This window comes from Phascolarctos cinereus, unplaced genomic scaffold (assembly GCF_003287225.1).
Source record: "Phascolarctos cinereus isolate Bilbo 61053 unplaced genomic scaffold, phaCin_HiC Scaffold_5;HRSCAF=322, whole genome shotgun sequence".
In the NCBI taxonomy this organism is placed as follows: Eukaryota; Metazoa; Chordata; class Mammalia; order Diprotodontia; family Phascolarctidae; genus Phascolarctos; species Phascolarctos cinereus.
The window spans coordinates 366,446,692-366,460,975 of record NW_027555958.1 but is presented as its reverse complement, the minus strand read 5'-3'; the positions used below and the strand labels follow the sequence as shown (position 1 = coordinate 366,460,975).

General features: G+C 36.8%; 1 long non-coding RNA gene across 1 annotated transcript in view; it reads right to left on the bottom strand.

Annotated features, from left to right (window-relative positions):
* Positions 1-14,284, bottom strand: part of LOC110222696 (uncharacterized) — a 38,893-nt gene that overhangs the window by 4,486 nt on the left and 20,123 nt on the right. The window contains exon 2 of the long non-coding RNA XR_002328464.2: positions 5,070-5,153. This is a non-coding gene — a long non-coding RNA (uncharacterized LOC110222696). The remainder of the gene's footprint in view (positions 1-5,069; positions 5,154-14,284) is intronic.

The following is a 14,284-nucleotide window of genomic DNA, read 5'->3' as shown; positions in this document are numbered from 1 at the left end:
AAGGCAATGGAGTTGGGATTACAAACAAGAATCACCTACTCAGAAAAATTGAATATAATCTTTCGGGGGGGGGGAAATGGACATTTAATGAAATAGAGGACTTTTAAGCATTTCTAATTAAAAGACCAGAGCTGAATAAAAAAGTTGACCTCCAAATACAAGACTCAAAGGAAACATAAAAAGGCAAAAAGAGAGAGAGAGAAAACATAAGAAATTCAATAATGTTAAACTGTTTATATTTCTATATGGCAAGATAATATTTGTAAATCTTAACAACCTTATTACTATAAAAGCAATCAGAAGGAGTATATGTAGACAGGGAGTGTGGATATAAGTTGACTTTGATAAGATGATAGCCCAAAAAACAAAATAAAGGGGTGAGAAAGAAAATTACACTGGAAGAAGAAGGAGAGGGGAGACTGAATGGGGTAAATTATCCTACATAGAAGAGGCATGAAAAAGCTATCATACTGGAGGAGAAGATGAGGGGAGTGGGTGGCAGGCAAAGCTTAAACTTTACTTTCATTAAAATTGGCTGGGGAATAACATACACACTCTAACTTACCCTATAAGGAAGTAAAAAGGGGACAGGGATAAACAAAAGGTACTGATAAATGGGAGGGTATATTTGGGAAGGCAGTGATCAGAAGTAAAACACTTGTGAAGAGGGAAAGGGTGAGGGGTAAGAAAGGAGGGAATAAACAAGTAAAAAATAGCATGGAGGGAAATACACAAATAGTTATCATAACTATAAATGTGAATGAGATGAACTCATCCATAAGACAGAAGCAGATAGCAGAATAAATTAAAAAACAGAATCCTAAAATATGTTGTTTACAAGAAACACATATGAAGCAGAGAGCTACACACATGGTAAAGGTAAGGGGCTGGAGCAGAATCTATTATGCTTCAGCTGAAGCAAAGAGAGTAGGGGTAGCAATCATGATCTCAGACAAAGCAAAAGCAAAAATAAATGTAACTAAAAGAGATAAAGAAGGAAATTATATCTTGCTGAAAGATACCACAGACAATGAAGTCATATCAATACTAAACATATATGTACCAAATGGTATAGCATTTAAATTTTTGAAGAAGTTGAATGAGTTACAAGAAGAAATAGATAATAACACTATACTAGTGGAGGACCTCAACTTTCCCCCTCTTAGAACTAGATAAATCTAACCAAAAAATAAACAACGAAGAAATTAAAGAGATGCATAAAATTCTAGAAAAGTTAGATATGATAGACCTCTGGAGAAAACTGAATGGGAATAAAAAGGAATATACCTTTTCTCAGTAGTACATGACACCTACACAAAAATTGACCATCTATTAGGACATAAAAACCTCACAACCAAATGCAGAAAAACAGAAATAGTAAACATATCCTTTTCAGATCATAATGCAATAAAAATTACACATCATAAAGGGCCATGGAGAGATTAAAAATTAATTGGAAATTAAATAATCTAATCCTAAAAAACAAGTGGGTCAAAGAACAAATCATACAAACAATTGATAATTTCATTAAAGAAAATAACAACAATGAGGCAACCTACCCTGTAATATAGCCAAAGCGGTACTTAGGAGAAAATTTATATCTTTAATTGCTTACATCAATAAAACACAGAAAAAATAGATCAGTGAATTGGGCATGCAACTTAAAAACAAAACTAGAAAAAGAACAAATTAAAAATCCTCAATTAAACACCAAATTGAAAATCAAAGGAGAGATTAATAAAATTTAAAGTAAGAAAATCACTGAACTAATAAATAAAACTAGAGCTGGTTTTATGGGGGAAATGATAAAATAGAAAAACATTGGTTAATTTGATTTAAAAAAGGAAAGAAGAAAATCAAATTACTAGCATCAAAAATGAAAGGGGCATGGGGCAGCCAGGTGGCACAGTGCATAGAGCTCCAGCCTTGGAGTCAGGAGTTCCTGAGTTCAAATCTGGCCTCAGACACTTGACACTTAACTAGCTGTGTGACCCTGGGCAAGTCACTTAACCCCAATTGCCTCACCAAAAAGCAAAAAAAAAAAAAATGAAAGGGGCAAATTCACCACCAATGAAGAGGAAATTAAGATAATTGTTAAGAGCTATTTTGCCCAATTATATGCCAATAAATTTGACAATATAAATGAAATAGATGAATGTCTACAAAAATATAAATTACCCAGATTAATAGAAGAAGAAATAAAATACTTAACCCAATTTTAGAAAAGAAATTGAACAAGCCATCAATGAGCTTCCTAAGAAAAAATTCCTAGGAACAGATGGATTCACAAGTGAATTCTACCAAACATTTAAAGAAGAATTAATCCCAATACTATATGAACTACTTGGAAAAACAGGTGAAGAAGGAGTCCTACCAAATTCCTTTTACGACATAAATATGGTGCTGATACCCAAACCAGGAAAAGACAAAATAGAGAAAGAAAATTATAGACCAATTTCCCTAATGAATATAGATGCAAAAATTTTGAAGAAAATACTAGCAAAGAGATTACAACATTACATTACAAGGATCATAAACTATGACCACGTAAGATTTATGCCAGGAATGCAGGGCTGGTTCAATATTAGGAAAACTATCAGCATAAATGACCATATCAATAACAAACCCAAAAGAAATCATGATTATCTCAACAGATGCAGAAAAAGCCTTTAACAAAATACAGCACCAATTCCTATTAAAAATACTAGAGAGCATAGGAAAAAATGGAGCTTACCTTAAAATGCTAAGCAATATTTATTTAAAACTATCGGCAAGCATTATCTGTAATGAGGATAAGTTAGAAGCCTTCCCAATACAATTGGGGTGAAGCAAAGATGCTTATTACCACCTCTATTATTTAATATTGTACTAGAAATATTAGCTATAGCAATAAAAGAAGAAAAAGAAATTAAAGGAATTAGAACAGGCAATGAGTAAACAAAACTATTCCTCTTTGCAGATGGTATGATGTTATATTTTTAAAATCCTAGAGAATTAACTAAAAAACTACTTGAAATTAACAACCTTAACAAAATTGCAGGATACAAAATAAACCCACATAAGTCATCAGTATTCCTGTATATTACCAATAAAGTCCAGCAGCAAAGGATAGAAAAAGAAATTCCATTTAAAATAACTGTAGATAATATTAAATACTTAGGAGTCTACATGCCAAGACAAACCCAAGAACTATATGAACACAACAATAAAACACTTTTCACACAAATAAATTCAGATCTAAACAATTGGAAAAATATTAATTGCTCATGGGTGGGCCATGCCAACATAATAAAAATGACCTACTTAAATTAATTTATTTCTTTAGTGCTATATCAATCAGTCTGTCAAAAAATATTTTATAGAGCTAGAAAAAGATAATAAAATTCATCTGGAAGAATAAAAGCTTAAGGATATAAAGGGAATCAATGAAAAAAATGGAAAAGAAGGTGGCTTAGCAATTCCAGATCTCAAACTATATTATAAAGTGGTAATCATAGAAACAATCTGGTACTGGCTAAGAAATAGAGTGGTGGATCAGTGTAATAGATTAGGTACAAATTATATTATAGTAAATGACTATAGTAATCTACTGTTTGATAAACCCAAAGATCCCAGCTTCTGGGATAAGAACTTACTATTTGACAAAACCTGCTGGGAAAACTGGAAAATAGTATGGCAGAAACTAAGTATAGACCAACATCTCACACTGAAAACCAAGACAAGGTCAAAATGGGTACATGATTTACACATAAAGGATGATACCAAAAGCAAATTAAGAGAGCATAGAATAGTTTATCTGTCAGATTTGTGTATAAGAGAAGAATTTAGCACTAAAGAAGATGTAGAGAGCATTTTAAAATGTAAAATAGATAATTTTGATTTTATAAAATTTAAAAGGTTTTGCACAAACAAAACTGTGTAACCAAAATTATAAGGAAAATGGGAAAATGGGGGAAAGTTTTTGCAATATGTATCTCTGATAAAGACCTCATTTCTCAAATATATAAAAAACTGAGTCAAATTTATAAAAATATAAGTCATTCTCCAATTGAAAAATGATTAAAGGATATGAACAAGCAGTTTTCAAAGAAATTAAAGCTATCTATAGTCATATGAAAAAATGCTCTAAATCACTATTAATCAGAGAAAGGCAAATTAGAACAACTCTGAGGTACTACCTCACACTTATCGGAGTGGCTAGTATGACAAAAAAGGAAAATGATGGATGTTGGAGTGGGTGTGGGAAAACTGGGACACTAGTACACTATTGGTGGAGTTGTGAACTGATCCAACCATTCTGGAGAGCAATTTGGAACTATGCCAAAGGGCTATAAAACTGTGCATACCCTTTGATCCAGCAGTCCCATTGCTAGGTCTATATCCCAAAAACATTTAAAAAAGGGGGGGGGGAGGATCTATATGTACAAAAATATTTATAGCACTTTTTGTGGTGGCTAAGAATTGGAAATCAAAGGGATGCCCATCAGTTGGGGAATGGCTAAATAAGCTAAATAAATGGTATATGACTGTAATTTACATGAACTGACCCATAGTGAACAGAACCAGGAGAATGTTGCACACGGTAACAGCAATATTGTTCAATGAAGAACTGTGAATGACTTAGCTATTCTCAGCAATACAATGATCCAAGACAATTCCAAAGGACTAATGAAGTATAATATCTGCCTCCAGAAAAAGAACTGATATTGACTGAATACAGACGGAAGCATGCTATTTTTCACTTTCTTTCATTTTTTATTTTATTTGAATCTTCTTGTACAAAATGACTAATATGGAAATGTTTTATATAATTGCACACGTAAAGAAATAAAAAGTATGCATGAATATAAATTAAGAATTTAAACATGACTGAGAGATATGTATATGTATATATTTTAAAACTCCCTTCGCAGGGAGTTTTTATTAAATTTACAAATAGCCCAACATGTTTTAAAGTTTCTAATTTAATTTACCAATTTCACCTCTGAGAAATTAGCACAAGGCTTCTCCTAACAAAAAGATATCTTTAAATTCTGATATCCTTTAAACCAGCTGGCAGAAGCAAGTACCTTTTCTATTTACCAAGATTCTCTTTCCTGGGTTGAAAACATGACAGATGTTTGTGTGATGAGTCTGAATGACGCATTCTTCCTCTGTAAAAAATAAAAATAAAGTGAACATTTTTTCATTAGCTGGAGAAAGCCCAAAGAGAGACTGACAGCTGATATAACGTCATCCGTTTTGCAGCCTGGAACACAGAGTGACTGGTGCTGGGCAATCGTGACTATTTATAGAATTGTTAATTCGCAAGTCTCTTTTGACAAAGCTGGCACTGAACACAAATTCATGAGGGCAGACGAAAACTTCTTCATCTTAGCACTAGGTCTGTCCGTTGATAAGCATTTGCTAAACACCTGCTCTTTGCTGAGATCTTACTCTGGGGCCACATTTTAAGAGGGACATTAATAAGCTGAAACTGGTCCAAAAGAAAGGGACCAGTTTGGAAGCATGCTATGCTAACTGGATCCATGGAAGGAAATGAGGATATTTAGCTAGGAAAAGAGAAGGCTTGGGAGAACATGATAACTGGTTTCAAGTATTTAAAGGGTTGTCACATGGAAGAAGCATTAGACTTAATCTGTTTGCCCAGAGAGTAGAGAAGAACTAGGACTAATGGGTAAAGAAGTTACTAGGAGGCAAATTTTGGCTCAGTATAAGGAAGAATTCCCTAATGATTACAATTAATCAAAAATGAGTTCTCCATCACCAGACATTTTCATATATAAGCTAGATAGTCACTTGTTAGAGGAGATGTCATGCTTTTTGCTTATTCTTTGTATTTCCAGTGCTTAGCACAATGCCTGTAACATAGTAAGAACCTACTAAATGCCTCTTGACTGATTAATGCTTAAAATAGGAATGGAGGAAATAACCCCTAAGGTCCTTTCCAACCTTAACATTAAATGATTCTATGAATGCAGAAGAAAGTAAAGGGTTAGTCCTGGTTTTTAAGGAACAGTACAGTCAAGTTGCTCCTAACACTTTGCTTCCATTATAAAAAAGATAGCATGAATTTTGAAAGACAAAACTAGAGAGTAACATAGGATGCTGTGTACTACAAAGAATACTAAAATTGGATACAAGAGAGACCTGGGTTTAAATCCTTAGCTAAGGCCAAGTCCCTTAATTTCTAGGAGCCTCTAGGACCTTACAATCCACCAATACCCCTCAGATCTTTTTTTCAAAACACTTATTGTCTAACCATATCTTCCATCATCTTACACATGTGAAGATGATACATATATGCACACACACACACACATACATGAAATAAGGTAGCTTGGCTAGATGACCTCTAAGATCCCTCTAGTTCTTCCACTCCAGGGATCTAGCTCTGATGGAGGCCAAGGGGTGGGGGTGAGAAGGAGGGATATATGTGGCTGAGGCTAATCACATTTGTGTAAACTTCCTTACTCCCAATACTTTTGTATATGTGAAATCTGGCTAAAAAGATCTTTCAAAACAGCCTTGAAAAGAAAAAAGAGGAAGAAAGGTTATAAAAGGCAAATATGCAACTGGAAGGGAATTCATAGGAGGGAGGGAGAGGGAGAGAGACAGACAGACAGAGAGAAGGCAGGGGGGTAAGACAACCAAGTGGTGCTGATTGTATGTATTTGTATATCTGGTCTTTACTTAGCACCAGCTGGTGCTGAGCAGGCAAAGAACATCAGAGGCTCCAATCTCCTTACAAAATCCTTATAAGTAACTCTGCTTATAAGTGACACTGCTCAACTAAATTGATCATAGCTCCTAGGACAACCATGTGTCCCAACTGTAAGAGCACATGGAACCATCCCCAGATCCCTTTGTTATGGGCAGTGCAGGAACAAAGACAGTACCTGCTTGCCATCTCGTCCCTCCTTCTCCTCAATTAAAACAGTGTGGGATAGGGTGAAAAGGCTCTGGGGTTAAAAGATCTTCATTACAATTTGTCATTTCACTCTCTGGGCCTCAGTTTCTTTATTTGTAAAAGGAGAGGTTTGAACTAGATGATCACTAACCTATAAATCTGTTATCTTATTGATCCTTTGACCTCTCTATAGAGGAGTTTCCTCTTCTGTAAAATGGGGATAATAATAGCTCATTAAATTATTATGAAATTGAAGTACTTTGCTAAATTTAAAGTACTATATAAGTAATTATTTTTCTCCTCTGACTCTCCCCAATTCCCCACCTGGGCTGTCTCCCTGATTTATTCCATCTATCTTCACCCAAAGCAATAGTTTGTTTGGCAATAGGCTGAAGGAGGGAGCAACAAACTGATGGAAATCATTCTGCTTTGCTCTGTATCCTGGGACAGAAGCAGGAGCATGCTGGAGCCAGCTCACACCCGCTCATCAGAGACAACTATTAAATTTTCAGAAAATGCCACAAATCAGGCCTTGACTTACTGTTTTACTGATTGCCTAGACTTAACAAAGTGATGGAGAAAATATTAATAATGTGCACTAAACTTAAAAGTACGTCAGGTATACATTTCGTTTTGAAAGAACTGCTTGTTAAACATTTATTGGTGCACCCCTGGATAGAGAGATTGTGGGAATCAGTATTTATAAGGTCTTGTTGATCTACACCAAAATGTTTACAGTGCTGAGCACATGGAATTTGGATGATTAGATTAACACATTAACTCCTCAGGCTCACACTGCCTCCCATCTCTACTGTCATTAAGTAGGAGACTAACACATTAACATAACTTTTGATTGACTGAAACAGATGAAACGATGTGTCTAACTAGATTGCAACAAAATCAGTTTTGATTCAAGCTCTTAAGAACCATGAAAAGGAACCATCCTTGAAGGGCCATTTTGTCACATACCTTGGAGTACCCCAAGCATAACAGGTCCTAGGACAGGTATTCTTGTTTTAGATTCATAAAGCCACAGAGGCACTCAAAAGACCATTTAATTTAGGCTATTGACTATATATGCATGTGTGTATACACACATATGTAATACATGTGTATACACAGTCATGGATAGATACATAGACACGTATATGTATGTATACGTACATACACACACATTAACTCTTAGAGTCATACTGCCTCACATCTCTACTGTCATTAAGTAGATGGCCAACAATGTATCATCCAACTCAGAAACAAATGAACTTCTAAGCTACTGAAAGAGGTATACAAGTATGTTGTGTGTGTGTGTGTGTGTGTGTGTGTGTGTATACACACATCCATATGCTGGGTGTGCTGGAGCCAGCTCACACTGGCTCCTAAGAAGATGATTGTAAAATTTTCATTGTAAAATTTATCCCTCTGACTTTAGCAAATTCTATAAATCAGGGCTCGATTGATTGTTTTGTTGATTGTCCACACTTAGCAAGGTGATGGAGGAAATAGCCCACTGTAGCAGCTGAGCTCAAACTATCCAGCGGCCTCAGCCTCCCCAGCAACAGGGGTGACAGACATGGGGCACCATGATGATTCACTGTCACTAGAATACCAAGCGTTCTTGACTCCCAGGCCAGCGCTTATTCTGCTAGATCATATCTATTCCTTTCTATTCCTGGCTCCAAATTCAGCATCTCCTATTCTCAACTTAAGAAGAAAACATCACTGTAGATGCAAATTTAGCTTAGCTGCACACAATCATGGTGCTCACGACTTGTTTGTTATTTCTGTACATTAGTCTCACTAATCTAGATAATTGGCTAGATGATCAGTCAAAGTGAAGTAAGTCTGAATATAAAATATAATTTTATTAGCTTCATAGAGTCATAGAATGTGAGAGCTCAGAAGCCATCTAGCTTACCCCATCCATGAAAAGAATCCCCGCTATAACAAACCCAATAAGTAGTCATCTCTGCTTGAAGACCTCAAAGAGGCAGAATACAACACCTCTCAATGCAGCCTATTCTGCTTTTGGAGAGTTAGAAAGGGTTTCCTGACATCGAGGCTAAATTGCCTCTTTGCAAATTCTATCTGTTCTTCCTGGTTCTGCCCTCTGGGCCAAACAGAAAAAATCTAATCCCTCCTCCAAGTAGGAGCCCTTCAAACACCTGAAGACAAGCATCATGTACCCCTTAAGTCTTCTCTTCTCCAAACTAAACATCCTCAGGTCCTTTCACCATTCCTCATATAACCTATTCTCAAGCCCCATTACCATCCTGGTTGCCTTTCTCTGGACATTCTCTTAAACTATGACACCCAGAACTGAACATGGAATTCCAGATGAAGTCTGACAAGGAAAGTACAGTAGGATAACCTTGTCCCCATTCCCGTCCTTCCAAGGTCTCATTAGGTCTTTTGGGCTGCCTCGTCACATTGCTGACATATTAAGCTTACAATCCACTAAAACCTCTCAGATCCTTTTTTCAGAACACTTATTGTCTAACCATTCCTTTCCTTCCACCATCTTACACATGTGAAGGTGATATATATACACATACATATATATACATATATGCACAGACGTACATATATATATGTATATATACACATACACATATATACACACACATATAAAAATATATATAGTACCCCGGTGTTGCAACTGTATTTTTAATTCAGCAACATCAATTGAGGGAAAGTAGTGAAATGGGAAATCAGAATCAGAAAACCTTACTTTTGGTCCTGGCAACTTGCTTTATGACCTTGTGCAAGTTAGCCTCTCCAGGCCTCATCTCTCTCTCACTCCTCTGATCACAACCCTACATTGGCTCCTTGTTGCCTACCAATTAAAGATCAAACTCCTTTGCTTCACAGTTAAGTCCCTGCAGTGCCAGTTGAGTTTCTGAGTTCATCTTAGAGTACCTAGGTCTCCACACAGTCTTCACTCCACTCAAACTAGACCATTCACTGTAACCTTTCCATTCTCATCACTTTTCCGCCTTTGTAACTTTGTCCATGTTGTTCTCTATGCCTAATGTTCCCTCACCTTTCATTGAATTCCTACCAATTCTTTTTTTTTTTTGGTTGGGCACTGGGGGTTAAGTGACTTGCCCCGGGTCACACAGCTAGTAAGTGTCATACGCCTAAGGCCAGATTTGAACTCAGATCCTCCTGACTCCAGGGCCAATGCTCTATCCACTGGGCCACCTAGCTGCCCCCCTACCAATTCTTTAAAGCCTGATTCAACACCACTTTTTCCAGAAAGTGTTCCATCATCCTCCAAAGCTGTAATGGTCTTCCCTTCTTTAGCATATATTTGTATATGTGCCATCTCCCTCTACTAAACTAAGTTTCATGAGGACAGGAATCATGTTTTATCTAAAGGTTATATTTCTCACTTGCTTCTCCCCACCCTGCTCCCGGAACCAAACATAACGCTCTTTAAGCAGTAGTTTTTAATAAATGTTTACTACATTAAATTGAATTGAATTGCTATGTCTTTTCCTAAAGAAAGTTTTGATTCCAACTTATTAAACCTTTACCTAAAGCCATTATTCAACAAAGTGTTCATTAAGCACCTAAATTCAATGAATTATTTATTTGTAACTAAGTAGCAGGTTTCTTAAGCCCTAAAGAAGCCACACTAAAACTAGAGAGTGCCTTAGGCAAGAGACAAACAGTAGTAAAATGTCCCAAGCAAGCAGTATGAGTTATGGATTCTTGAATCAACTTTGTAATTCACAACGTAAAAATAATACAAGAAGTAATTAAGACAAAGACTGTTGTGAGGAGAGTGGGGATTATTTAGTTACTACAGTAGCTCCTACTTTGCTACTTGCTCCTGAAAGACTGAATATGTTAAATTTTTGTTCTATCTAAGTTTCAGTGCCCTCAGGTAGAGCCCCAGTTACAGAACTACATAGAAGAGATGTTTTTAGGGTAAGCTTTCAGGATACTTTTCAGATACTGAGCATTGCTTGCATTGCATTTAACCTTGGTATGCACAGATTTCTTCTAACTGCTTGGCCTAGAATAAGAAATAATTTAGGGTGGCCACAGGGCCATGACTCAGCACAAGGAAAACATGGGATATCATTTATTCTCCTTATTCCAACTATGAGTCTCCAATCGCTAAACTAACTGGAAAAGACCACATGAAGCTGGTGGCTTTCTTCCCCTTCCCCTCATCCACGTTAGAAATCCACCAATTTATTTTTGGTTTTGCATAATTCTGAGTTACTTTCAGGAGAAGAATGCATTTTTCATAACAGTGTGTCCATCTTCAACACCTCCTTCTATGTTAAGGATAAAATCATGAAGGAAAAGTGAATAACCCCTGAAAACCTTAAGGCTTCAAATCAACTGGCATTTGCTTAACTAAATGTTTATAATTCAATAATTATTTCTAGTAGTTATATTAATAATAATTATTATTATTCATATCAATTAAATAAGAAGAATAAGAAAAAGGAAGTACAATTCCTCAGTCTTCAAGGGTTTTTGTGGTGAGAAAAGAGGGAATAAGTCTGGCCCAGATTCATCTGTTCCACCCAGTTAAATCATCTGCATGTTTGTTGTTATTTTTTTTTAATTCCCTCAACAGTGAAACAGGGAGTACAAAAGGCTACTCCAACATTTGGAAATGAAATCTGTAGATAGGTAAAGGTTGTATTCAATAAAATCTACTTTCTCCTTTATTTTTGAGTCAGACTGTTAAGCCCAGAGACTGGTGCCACAGTTTCTGTACCCAAGTGTCTGTTTCATCCAAAGTACATTAGTCAGAGATTAACAACCTGCATAAATCAGTCATCACCAAGGTCCAGGATCTCAGATCCTGGCTGTGCTGAGTCCTGAGATTAATCATTATGTCAGGAATCCTATTATTTGGAAGAATGGTAAAAATAACTATCACAGATGACATCAGGACAATGAGAAAGAACACTGTGCTTTTCTTGTTGGGCATATCAGAAGGAGCTGACTTCCATTCATCACCAGCTGAGGATGAGAGGATTGGATTTAGCAACTAAATTCAACAAGCATTTCTTAAGTTTCCCATGTGTGCCATGCAATGTGCTAGGCAGTGGAGAAACAGTGTTTGTCTCCTCTCAAAGAGTAAGTAGGAATTATATATTTATATACATATGTATGAATGTACATAAGTTATTTTTCCACTACTATGCAAACATATACATATATCATACACACATATAGAAGTCCAGATGGAATGACATAGATCATACCTGGATTAAGAGCAAAAAGTGACTTCAGAGACTATCTAGTTCAACCTTCTGGTCTTACAGAAGAAGAAACTGAGTCTCAGAAAGGTATGAGATATTAGAAAAGAGGGGAAGCTCCTACAGCCATAGGAAGATGGGAAGGCATGGGCATGGAGACTCCTAATCTGGGCCTTGAAAAGAAGGGAGAGATTTAAACAGGGCATGATCTAGGGGTAATCCATTCCAGGCAGGGAGAGCTGGTGTGTTCAAAAGTATGGAGGTAGGAAAGGGCGGGATAAGGTTAGGGGGAAAAAATCTAGAGTGGAACATGGAAGGTGTAAAAAGGAGAAGAAACGGTTAAGTCTGAAGGTAGATTGTCAAGGGCTTTGAATTTCAGACTAAGGCATTTCCATTTTATTTTGTAGGTAATAGGCAGTAACTGAAGGTCTCTGAGTGAGATGATAACATGATTAGACCTACATTAAAGAGATTACTCTGGCAACAGAGTAAAGAATGGATTGAAGAGGGAAAAGACTGGAGGCAGGGTACCAAGTTAGAAGGTTGTTCAGTTGGGTAACTGAACTAGGATGATGGCAATAGCAGGGGAGAAGAAAGAGCTGTATATAAGAAATAATGCAAAGATGAACTCCACAAGACTTAGCAGTTGATTGGACCTGGGAGATGAGAGAGAGGGAAGATTCTAGAATGACTTTGAGGTTTGAATCCTGTGTAATTCAGTGCCATCAAAAAAGACAAGGAAGTTAGGAGGAGAGGTTGATTTTCTAGGGTGAGATAACAAGTTAGGTTTTAGACGGGTTAACTTTGAGATATTGTGAAGGGTATCTATATGCAAATATTCAACATACAATTGAAAGTATGGGACTGGAGTTCAGAGGTGGGATGATATTGGGGCTGGAGATAGAGATTTAAGGATTGTTTTTACACAGATAGGAGGTAACTGAAACCAAAGAAATGGGTAAAATTTCCCAAAGCAAGAATAGAGAGGGAGAAGAGGGCTCAGGATAGAGTCTGGGGGTGGTTGAGGGATAGCGGGATGCTTCCCACATTTAGTATATGAGAAGAGGAAGAGAAATAGGCAAAAGAGAATAAGAAAGTAAGTCAAGAAGTGAGAGGGAAAGCAGTGGAGTTCAATAACTCATCTAGCCCAAGGGCCAGCTAGCCACCCTATGGCTGAATGAAGCCACAGGGGTTGATGAACTGCTGTCATCCCTGTCCTTTACCTGCTGTCAAGGTTTACCCAAGGTTAAACTAAAATTTGCCTTCTGCCATGCATGCCCAGAAGCAGAAGAAATTCCACCTTGAGCCTCCAAGGGCTTGACTAGAATGCTAACTGAGCATGCCTATCAGGGATATGGGATGGGAGGGGAGTGAGGGGGTACTACATTTATAATCTAGGACAAGAGACACTATTAAAAAAAAAGGGGGGAGAAGATTGGCCAACAGTGTCAAATGGTGCAGGGAAGGAGGTCAAGGAGATTGAGGACTTTATAAAGGCCTTAAGACAGAGACAGAGAAACAGAAATCATTGGTTAGCTTGGAAAGAGTAGTTTCGATAGAATGGTAGGGACAAAAATTAAACAGCAATATAGGTTTGGTTTAAATATTAATATTATTCTCCCATCTATGTGTCATTTTTTTTAACCTGAGGATCTACTAATCTATTTATTCATGGGAATGTATACACACATAAACACACACACACACACACACACACACACAAAACACACATACATAAAGGCCCATATTCTTTGCCAATATGGTGTCAAAAATGTATTCTGAGACATTTAATAACAGAACAACCTACTGTTTATGGGTGCATAAGCAAATGGTGCCTGGAGCCTTCCTAATTTCTATTATCAACATATTGTCTCTATTCTCTTAGCCCCAGCAGACTGAAGGACACAGTTGGAAGGAAGGATGGGAATTGGCAGGGTCTCAAATCCAGATAAGACTAAAAGGACTAGGCTCCAAGAGGAAACATCTGGAGAACCTAGTAGAAGTCACGTGAGGTTCCTTTTGTTGAAGTTGCTTATTATTAACTCTTCTTCCTTATGGGCTATAATCCAGCTGTTAATGACTTCTCTAGACCCAAAAACACTCATAACCACTTCCATGCATCATTCAGATAGACAGAGTAATACTG